Genomic DNA, 11,605 nt, shown 5'->3' with positions numbered 1-11,605 from the left:
CAGTGGCCCTTTAAATCGCAGAGACCCGGCGCGCGCGCGCCCTAGGGAGCGGGACCGCGCGCGCCGGGACAGGACCGACGGAGAGCGAGTCAGGTACGGGAGCCGGGGTGCGCACCGCGAGCGGGCGCCAACCGCATCGCGAATCGCATCCCGGCTGGGGGCGGTATCGCAGCGCACCCGGTCAGTAGATCTGACCGGGGCGCTGCAGCAGCGAGGATGCCGCGAGCACTCCGGGGAGGAGCGGGGACCCGGAGCGCTCGGCGTAACAGACACTAAGCACTTGCTAAAAATCATGGATGAATTCACATGGAGCGATTCTCTGTCGTGGCTTACTTGCGACATTGAATCGCTCTATTCCAGTATTCCGAAAAACCTGCCATTATCAGCTATCTCGGATATACTGATGAGATTTTCTAAATATTCTGTGGATTTGAGACATTACATTATTGAGGTGGTAGATTTTGTGTTAAAACACAATTATTTTATGTTTGGTAACAATTTTTATTTGCAGCGCACGGGTGCTTCAATGGGAGCAAAGTCATCACCAGCTCGTGCTAACCTTTTTGTTTTTTGGTGGGAGGAGCAGTTAATTTTTTCTGACACCAATCCATTTTCCACATGCCTCGCATGGTATGGGAGGTATGTAGACGATGTGTTCATCATTTGGTCGTCCGACCATCTGACCGTCGATGCATTCATGACATATATCAATAATAATCGGTTCAATCTTACGTTTACCCACACATGGTGTAAAAGTGAAACCCCCTTTTTGGATGTCATATTACGTGGCAACCCTGATACAAATAAAATTGAAGTTGATCCTTACAGAAAAAAGATATCAGGCAATACCATCCTAAGGGCGAATTCATGCCAGCTGCAGAGGGGAGGCCCAACAAGTATGGCTGATCCCTCTCAAGGTCAGGGCCCATAGGGGGCTTCAATGGCGACACTGCCGTGGCTTAGGGACATTATCAATGGTCTGGAGAAATGTAATTCCTAGATTGGGGGCCTAATACATGTATATATACTATAATACATGTATATGCTATAATACTATAAGACATGTATATACTATAATACTATAATACATGTATATACTATAATACTATAATACATGTATATACTATAATACTATAATACATGTATATACTATAATACTATAATACATGTATATACTATAATACTATAATACATGTATACACTATAATACTATAATACATGTATACACTATAATACTATAATACATGTATATACTATAATACTATAATACATGTATATGCTATAATACTATAAGACATGTATATACTATAATACTATAATACATGTATATACTATAATACTATAATACTATAATACATGTATATACTATAATACTATAATACATGTATATACTATAATACTATAATACATGTATACACTATAATACTATAATACATGTATATGCTATAATACTATAATACATGTATATGCAATAATACTATAATACATGTATATGCTATAATACTATAAGACATGTATATACTATAATACATGTATATACTATAATACATGTATATACTATAAGACTATAACACATGTATATACTATAATACATGTATATACTATAATACTATAATACATGTATATACTATAATTCATGTATATACTATAATACATGTATATACTATAATACATGTATATACTATAATACTATAATACATGTATATGCTTTAATACTATAATACATTATATACTATAATACAGGGGTCTTCAAACTACGGTCCGCGGGCCACATGCGGCCCGCCGAGGACATTCATCCGGCCCGCCGCTGCCTGGGACATCCCTGTGTCCCGAAAGATGTTTTCGGGAAACAGGGATGCACTCTCGGAGACTTCGCGTTTACTTTAAAAACACATGGAAGGTGGCGCCGGGAAGGTGGCGCACGCAGGGACGTCACCGACGCCGTGCCTGCGCCCATAGCAACGGAGCGCGGAGGAGTGGGGCAGCGATGAGGACGTGCGCTGGCCAGCTAGGTAAGTGTTACCAGCGGCACGTCGGCTTCGGTGCTCCGACCACCCCGCTCCTTCGGTCCCGGGACTTACTGCTATGTCCGGACCGGAGGAGCGGTGGTCGGAGCACTGAAGTGGGGGCAGAACACAGGCATACAGCCTCCAGCCATACACTGGCTGGAGGCTGTATGTCTGTGGGGGAACACACTGCACCTAATGTGGGGGAACATACTGCACCTAATGTGGGGGAACTATACTGCACCTAATGTGGGGAGAACTATACTGCACCTAATGTGGGGAGCTATACTGGACCTAATTTGGGGGATCTATACTGCACCTAATGTGGGGGAACATGCTGCACCTAATGTGGGGGGAACATGCTGCACCTAATTTGGGGGATCTATACTGCACCTAATGTGGGGGTACATGCTGCACCTAATATGGGGGAACTATACTGCACCTAATGTGGGGAAGTGTACTGCACCTAATGTGGGGGAACTATACTGCACATAATGTGGGGGAACATTATACTGCACCTAATGTGGGGAGCTATACTGCACCTAATTTGGGGGATCTATACTGCACCTAATGTGGGGGAATATGCTGCACCTAATGTGGGGAGCTATACTGCACCTCATTTGGGGGATCTATACTGCACCTAATGTGGGGAGCTATACTGCACCTAATGTGGGGGAACATTATATTGCGAATTCGGGTAGAAAAACAGACATGGTGCACATCTACAATCTTGTATAATGATCTGATTGCTTCTCAGCATAATATCAAAAACTAACAGGTTGTTAGTATACATTTTTGATCAAAAAGTACAAGCCCACTCGCCACGTCAAGGCCACCTATCCAGAGTGGGTCCCTAACATCCCTAGCATAAAATGGCGCAGCACCGGGCGGCGACCACCACCGCCGCGACACCAATGCCCACAGGGGGGTACGACCCACCGGCAGAGCGGCCCCAATGCCACTCAAACCAGTCTATGGCCGCACCCGAACCCCCCCCCCCCCCCGCCCCGCAGACACAGCGCCACGGCAGCAACAGACACCACACAGCACCACACCAGTGTGAACAAGGTGTAAAGGCTCACTTACCATACTCTCCCAGTCAGACTGGGAGGCTGCTAGGAAAGAAATGGCCCATGTGTAGCTAAATACTACTTATATAGGGTTGGGCTGAGGGGGTGGGGAAGAGTGCAGCACATGTTCAAAAAAAATAAAGGAGGGGATAGAAATCACAGTGTGAATTCGGGTAGAAAAACAGACATGGTGCACATCTACAATCTTGTATAATGATCTGATTGCTTCTCAGCATAATATCAAAAACTGACAGGTTGTTACTATACATTTTTTATCAAAAAGTACAAGCCCACTCGCCACGTCAAGGCCACCTATCCAGAGTGGGTCCCTAACGTCGCGGCATTGGTGTCGCGGCGGTGGTGGTCGCCGCCCGGTGCTGCGCCATTTTATGCTAGGGACGTTAGGGACCCACTCTGGATAGGTGGCCTTGACGTGGCGAGTGGGCTTGTACTTTTTGATAAAAAATGTATAGTAACAACCTGTCAGTTTTTGATATTATGCTGAGAAGCAATCAGATCATTATACAAGATTGTAGATGTGCGACCATGTCTGTTTTTCTACCCGAATTCGAACATTATATTGCACCTAATTGGGGGAGCTATACTGCACCTAATTTGGGGGAGCTATACTGCACCTAATGTGGGGGAACATGCTGCACCTAATGTGGAGAGCTATACTGCACGTAATTTGGGGGAACTGTACTGTCAACCCTAATGTGTGGGAATTACAACCTAATGTGGGGGGATCTATATACTGCCAACCTAATGTGGGGTGGGGGGGGGGGGGACTGTGCTGCGTACTTAAAGTGGTAGTTCACTAATAGGATATATAAGTGTGCATAGGAATTTGTTCATGTTTTGATATCTATAGTCCGGCCCTCCAACAGTCTGAGGGACCGTGAACTGGCCCCCTGTTTAAAAAGTTTGAGGACCCCTGCTATAATACATGTATATGCTATAATACTATAATACATGTATATACTATAATACTATAATACATGTATATACTATAATACATGTATATACTATAATACTATAATACATGTATATACTATAATAATATAATACATGTATATACTATAATACATGTATATACTATAATACTATAATACATGTATATACTATAATACATGTATATACTATAATAATATAATACATGTATATACTATAATACTATAATACATGTATACACTATAATACTATAATACATGTATATACTATAATACTATAATACATGTATATACTATAATACATGTATATACTATAATACTATAATACCTGTATATACTATAATACTATAATACATGTATATACTATGATACTATAATACATGTATATACTATAATACTATAATACATGTATATACTATAATACTATAATACATGTATATACTATAATACTATAATACATGTATATACTATAATACTATAATACATGTATATACTATGATACTATAATACATGTATATGCTATAATACTATAATACATGTATATACTATAATACTATAATACATGTATATACTATAATACTATAATACATGTATATACTATTGTTACGCCTAGCGCTCCGGGTCCCCGCTCCTCCCCGGAGCGCTCACGGCGTCTTTCTCCCTGCAGCGCCCCGGTCAGTCCCGCTGACCGGGAGCGCTGCACTGTCATGGCCGTCGGGGATGCGATTCGCACAGCGGGACGCGCCCGCTCGCGAATCGCATCCCAGGTCACTTACCCGTCCCGGTCCCCTGCTGTCATGTGCTGGCGCGCGCGGCTCCGCTCTCTAGGGCGCGCGCGCGCCAGCTCTCTGAGACTTAAAGGGCCAGTGCACCAATGATTGGTGCCTGGCCCAATTAGCTTAATTGGCTTCCACCTGCTCCCTGGCTATATCTGATCTCCTCCCTTGCACTCCCTGGCCGGATCTTGTTGCCTTGTGCCAGTGAAAGCGTTTAGTGTGTCCCAAGCCTGTGTTACCTGAACTTCTGCTATCCATCCTGACTACGAACCTTGCCGCCTGCCCCCGACCTTCTGCTACGTCTGACCTTGCCTCTGCCTAGTCCTTCTGTCCCACGCCTTCTCAGCAGTCAGCGAGGTTGAGCCGTTGCTAGTGGATACGACCTGGTTGCTACTGCCGCAGCAAGACCATCCCGCTTTGCGGCGGGCTCTGGTGAAAACCAGTAGCCTCTTAGAACCGGTCCACTAGCACGGTCCACGCCAATCCCTCGCTGACACAGCGGATCCACAACCCGTAGCCGAATCGTGACAGTAGATCCGGCCATGGATCCCGCTGAGGTGCCGCTGCCAAGTCTCGCTGACCTACCCACGGTGGTCGCTCAGCAATCGCAGCAAATTGCCCAACAAGGACAGCAGCTGTCGCAGTTGACCGCCACGTTACAGCAACTTCTGCCTCTGCTACAGCAGCAACCATCTCCTCCGCCAGCTCCTGCACCTCCTCCGCAGCGAGTGGCCGCTCCTAGCCTCCGCTTGTCCCTGCCGGACAAATTTGATGGGGACTCTAAACTCTGCCGTGGATTTTTGTCTCAGTGTTCCCTGCATATGGAGATGTTGTCGGACTTGTTTCCTACAGAACGGTCTAAGGTGGCGTTCGTAGTAAGCCTTCTTTCAGGAAAGGCCTTGTCTTGGGCCACACCGCTCTGGGACCGCAATGATCCTGCCACAGCCACAGTCCAGTCCTTCTTCGCTGAAGTCCGGAGTGTCTTCGAGGAGCCAGCCCGAGCTTCTTCTGCCGAGACTGCCCTGCTGAACCTGGTCCAGGGTAATTTTTCAGTGGGCGAGTACGCCATCCAATTTCGTACTCTTGCTTCCGAGTTATCATGGAATAACGAGGCTCTCTGCGCGACCTTTAAAAAAGGCCTATCCAGTCGCATCAAGGATGTGCTGGCCACACGAGAGATTCCTGCCAACCTGCAAGAACTCATCCATTTGGCTACCCGCATTGACATGCGTTTTTCTGAGCGACACCAAGAGCTCCGCCAGGAAAAAGACTTAGATCTCTGGGCACCTCTCCCACAGTATCCGTTGCAATCTACGCCTGGGCCTCCCGCCGAGGAGGCCATGCAAGTGGATCGGTCTCGCCTGACCCAGGAAGAGAGGAATCGCCGTAGGGAAGAAAATCTCTGTCTTTACTGTGCCAGTACCGAGCATTTCTTGGTGGATTGCCCTATCCGTCCTCCACGTCTGGGAAACGCACGCACCCAGCTCACGTGGGTGTGGCGTCTCTTGGTTCTAAGTCTGCTTCTCCACGTCTCACGGTGCCCGTGCGGATTTCTCCTTCAGCCAACTCCTCCCTTTCAGCCGTGGCCTGCTTGGACTCTGGTGCCTCTGGGAATTTTATTTTGGAGTCCTTTGTGAATAAATTCAGCATCCCGGTGACCCGTCTCGTCAAGCCGCTCTACATTTCCGCGGTCAACGGAGTCAGATTAGATTGCACCGTGCGTTACCGCACAGAACCCCTCCTGATGTCTATTGGACCCCACCACGAAAGGATTGAGCTCTTCGTTCTCCCCAACTGTACCTCTGAGGTCCTCCTCGGTCTGCCATGGCTCCGGCTTCATTCTCCCACCCTTGATTGGACCACCGGGGAGATCAAGAACTGGGACTCTGCCTGCCACAGGAAGTGCCTCTCCCCCCCTCCCAGTCCCGTCAGGCAAGCCTCTGTGCCTCCTCATGGCTCCCGTCCTTGTGTCTCCCTGCCCCGTGCCAAGCTTCACCCTCTGCCCTCCCTCCCCATTTCTACTCCTGCTGTACTGCCTGCAGTTGAGGAAAACCTCCATTCTTTCCCGGTGTCCTCATCCCAGGGGAGGCAGTTACCGGACAAAAAAAAGGGGAGACCTAAGGGGGGGGGTACTGTTACGCCTAGCGCTCCGGGTCCCCGCTCCTCCCCGGAGCGCTCACGGCGTCTTTCTCCCTGCAGCGCCCCGGTCAGTCCCGCTGACCGGGAGCGCTGCACTGTCATGGCCGTCGGGGATGCGATTCGCACAGCGGGACGCGCCCGCTCGCGAATCGCATCCCAGGTCACTTACCCGTCCCGGTCCCCTGCTGTCATGTGCTGGCGCGCGCGGCTCCGCTCTCTAGGGCGCGCGCGCGCCAGCTCTCTGAGACTTAAAGGGCCAGTGCACCAATGATTGGTGCCTGGCCCAATTAGCTTAATTGGCTTCCACCTGCTCCCTGGCTATATCTGATCTCCTCCCTTGCACTCCCTTGCCGGATCTTGTTGCCTTGTGCCAGTGAAAGCGTTTAGTGTGTCCCAAGCCTGTGTTACCTGAACTTCTGCTATCCATCCTGACTACGAACCTTGCCGCCTGCCCCCGACCTTCTGCTACGTCTGACCTTGCCTCTGCCTAGTCCTTCTGTCCCACGCCTTCTCAGCAGTCAGCGAGGTTGAGCCGTTGCTAGTGGATACGACCTGGTTGCTACTGCCGCAGCAAGACCATCCCGCTTTGCGGCGGGCTCTGGTGAAAACCAGTAGCCTCTTAGAACCGGTCCACTAGCACGGTCCACGCCAATCCCTCGCTGACACAGCGGATCCACAACCCGTAGCCGAATCGTGACAACTATAATACTATAATACATGTATATACTATAATACTATAACACATGTATATACTATAATACTATAATACATGTATATACTATAATACATGTATATACTATAATACTATAATACATGTATATCCTATAATACTATAATACATGTATATACTATAATACATGTATATACTATAATACATGTATATGCTATAATACTATAATACATGTATATACTATAATACATGTATATACTATAATACATGTATATACTATAATACTATAATACTATAATACATGTATATACTATAATACTATAATACATGTATATACTATAATACTATAATACATGTATATACTATAATACTATAATACATGTATATACTATAATACTATAATACATGTATATACTATAATACTATAATACATGTATATACTATAATACTATAATACATGTATATACTATAATACTATAATACATGTATATACTATAATACAGACATTTAGTGTATTTTGTCCTGTTATTGTCGGTGTCCATACATCTTCTTATCCACATAGACACCTACAGTCACCGTCCTCTGACATCATTTATCTCTACACTGAGCAGCAGCCCCTGATCATGTGACTCCTCCTCCATGTGACTGATCACCTGACTGTGACATTATCGCAGGTCCTGCAAGAACACAGCTCCTGTACAGCACTGCATGTGGAGGTATGTATGCATATTTATGTGTATTTGTAGATATGTGGGTGTATATATGTATGTATAGAAATATATATATATATATATATATATATATATATATATAATCTCCCATAAGTGAGTCCACCCCTTATATATATATATATATATATATATATATATATATATAACACTCAACGTATGTGTGTATGTGTATGTGTATATATGTATATATGTATGTATGTATGTATGTATGTGTGTATGTTCCATAAAAACGTCCAAACGGCTAAAGATATTAACATGAAACTTGGCCACATGTTACTTATATGTCAACAACAAACATAGGATAGGTGATTTAACCCTTACTCACCCCCATTTGCCAGGGGCAGGGTTTATGTTTAATGTCCCATACAAGTCAATGGGAAATATATGTTACTGCATAACTTCCAAACGGCTGGAGATATTTCCATAATACTTGGTCACATGTTACTGATATGTCCACTTAAAATATAGGATAGTTAATTTAACCATATAATTCACAGTTAAATCCACTTAGGGGGATACTAGAAGTACCAGAAAGTACAATATTTCACAGAGGGGGTACACACTTTAAAATACAACTTTTAATCAGACATGTCTAAAACCAATCATTAGCACAGGCCCCACAACAAGAGCCAGTAGTTATAATTGACACCAGATCAAAAAATTAATAGAACAGACCACACTAGGTGGAAGTGTGTCTGTATGGGGGATAATGAGGAGAGCAGTGGTGCACAATGGTGCATAAATCACCCTAGAACACCCTATCGGGGAGATGTAGTGTAGACTACCCCTGCTCCCACAGGGACTGTCAATTCATTTAACCCTTAACTACCCCCATTTGTGAGGGTTGGGGTTTTTAGTTTAGCCCCTTAAGGACCAAGGACGTACCGGTACGTCCTTGGTCCTGCTCTCCTGATATAACGCGGGGTTACACAGTAACCCCGCATCATATCACGGCGGGCCCAGCATCATAGTTAAGCCGGGACCCACCTCTAATAGCGCGCAGCGCCGATCGCGGCGCCGCACGCTATTAACCCTTTAGCCGCGCGGCTAAAAGCCAAAGTGAAAGTTGCCGGCTAGCTCAGTCGGGCTGTTCGGGATAGCCGCGGCTAATCGCGGCATCCCGAACAGCTTACAGGACAGCGAGAGGGCCCCTACCTGCCTCCTCGATGTCCAATCGCCGAATGACTGCTCAGTGCCTGAGATCCAGGCATGAGCAGTCATGCGGCAGAATCGTCGATCACTGGTTTCTTATGAGAAACCAGTGATCAATGATGAAGATCAGTGTGTGCAGTGTTATAGGTCCCTATGGGATAACAATGATCAGTATAGGAGATCAGTGTGTGCAGTGTTATAGGTCCCTATGGGATAACAATGATCAGTATAAGAGATCAGTGTGTGCAGTGTTATAGATCCCTATGGGACCTATAACACTGCAAAAAAAAGTGAATAAAGATCATTTAACTCCTCCCCTATTAAAAGTTTGAATCACCCCCCTTTTCCAATAAAAAAAAAAAAACACAGTGTAAATAAAAATAAACATATATGGTATCACCGCGTGCGGAAATGTCCGAACTATAAAAAATATATCATTAATTAAACCGCTCCGTCAATGGCGTGCGCGCAAAAAAATTCCAAAGTCCAAAATAGTGCATTTTTGGTCACTTTTTATATAATTTAAAAATGAATAAAAAATGATCAATAAGTCCTATCAATGCAAAAATGGTACCGTTAAAAACTTCAGATCAAGGCGCAAAAAATGAGCCCTCATACCGCCCCATACACGGAAAAATAAAAAAGTTATAGGGGTCAGAAGATGACAATTTTAAATGTATTAATTTTCCTGCATGTAGTTATGATTTTTTCCAGAAGTACGACAAAATCAAACCTATATAAGTAGGGGATCATTTTAACCGTATGGACCTACAGAATAAAGATAAGGTGTCATTTTTACCGAAAAATGTACTATGTAGAAACGGAAGCCCCCAAAAGTTACAAAACAGCGTTTTTTTTTCAATTTTGTCGCACAATGATTTTTTTTCCATTTCACCGTAGATTTTTGGGCAAAATGACTGATGTCATTACAAAGTAGAATTGGTGGCGCAAAAAATAAGCCATAATATGGATTTTTAGGTGCAAAATTGAAAGAGTTATGATTTTTTAAAGGCAAGGAGCAAAAAATGAAAATGCAAAAACGGAAAAAACCCTGGTCCTTAAGGGGTTAAAGTCCCATGCAAATCAATGGGAAATGTATGTTCCCACATAACTTCTGTGAGGCTGGAGATATTTCAATACCTGGTGCACATATTACGGGTCGGGATAGGAGGACCGGGATAGGAGGACCGGGATAGGAGGACAGGGATAGGAGGTCGGGATAGATGGACTGGATAGGAGACCGGGATAGGAGGACCGGGATAGGAGGACCGGGATAGGAGGTCGGGATAGATGGACTGGATAGGAGACCGGGATAGGAGACCGGGATAGGAGGACTGGGATAGGAGGACCGGGATAGGAGGACCGGGATAGGAGGAGCGGGATAGGAGGACCGGGATAGGAGGACGGGATAGGAGGACAGGGATAGATGGACTGGATAGGAGACCGGGATAGGAGACCGGGAAAGGAGGACCGGGATAGGAGGACCGGGATAGGAGGACCGGGATAGGAGGACCGTGATAGGAGGACCGTGATAGGAAGATAGGGATAGGAGGTCGAGATAGGAGGTCGGGATAGATGGACTGGATAGGAGACCGGGATAAGAGGACGGGATAGGAGGTTGGGAAAGGAGATCGATATAAGAGGACGGGATAGGAGGTCAGAATATGATGACGGGATAGGAGGACAGGATATGGGGTCGGGATATGACAACAATATATGAGGACGGGATATGTAGTCAAAAGCTTCCTCCTTTGTTTATTTTAATCCCCAACAAAGATTAAAAATGAAAAACCATACGCCCTGCATCCCGAGTGCTTAAGAACGTGGGGCGTATGCAAACGGCCGTGGGAATTCCGGTCCCCGCCGCTAGCCGGTTGGTGACCGGACCAGAATGCCTGCTGAAATCATTCAGCAGGCATCCTGGCACATCGCCGAGGGGGGTCCTGAGACCCCCCATGACGGCGATCGCAGAAAATTGCATGTCAATTCAGACATGCGATTTTCTGCTATTCCGGGCTGATCAGGTCTCTGGTGACCCGATCACCTGGAAAATAGGGATGATCGGAGCTGTCAGGGACAGCCCTGATCATCCTGAGGGATAGGAGCGAGGT

General features: G+C 45.6%; 1 protein-coding gene across 1 annotated transcript in view; it reads left to right on the top strand.

The window, feature by feature from the left end:
* Positions 1-8,280: 8,280 nt before the first annotated feature.
* Positions 8,281-11,605, top strand: part of LOC130297504 (uncharacterized) — a 43,499-nt gene continuing 40,174 nt past the window's right edge. Inside the window, exon 1 of the mRNA XM_056550048.1 lies at positions 8,281-8,327. The gene's annotated coding sequence lies outside the window, so the exon portion shown is untranslated. The remainder of the gene's footprint in view (positions 8,328-11,605) is intronic.

Source organism: Hyla sarda, chromosome 1, assembly GCF_029499605.1.
Source record: "Hyla sarda isolate aHylSar1 chromosome 1, aHylSar1.hap1, whole genome shotgun sequence".
Classification (NCBI taxonomy): Eukaryota; Metazoa; Chordata; class Amphibia; order Anura; family Hylidae; genus Hyla; species Hyla sarda.
Note: the sequence above shows the minus strand (reverse complement) of the source record. Positions and strands in the feature narration are given on the sequence as shown.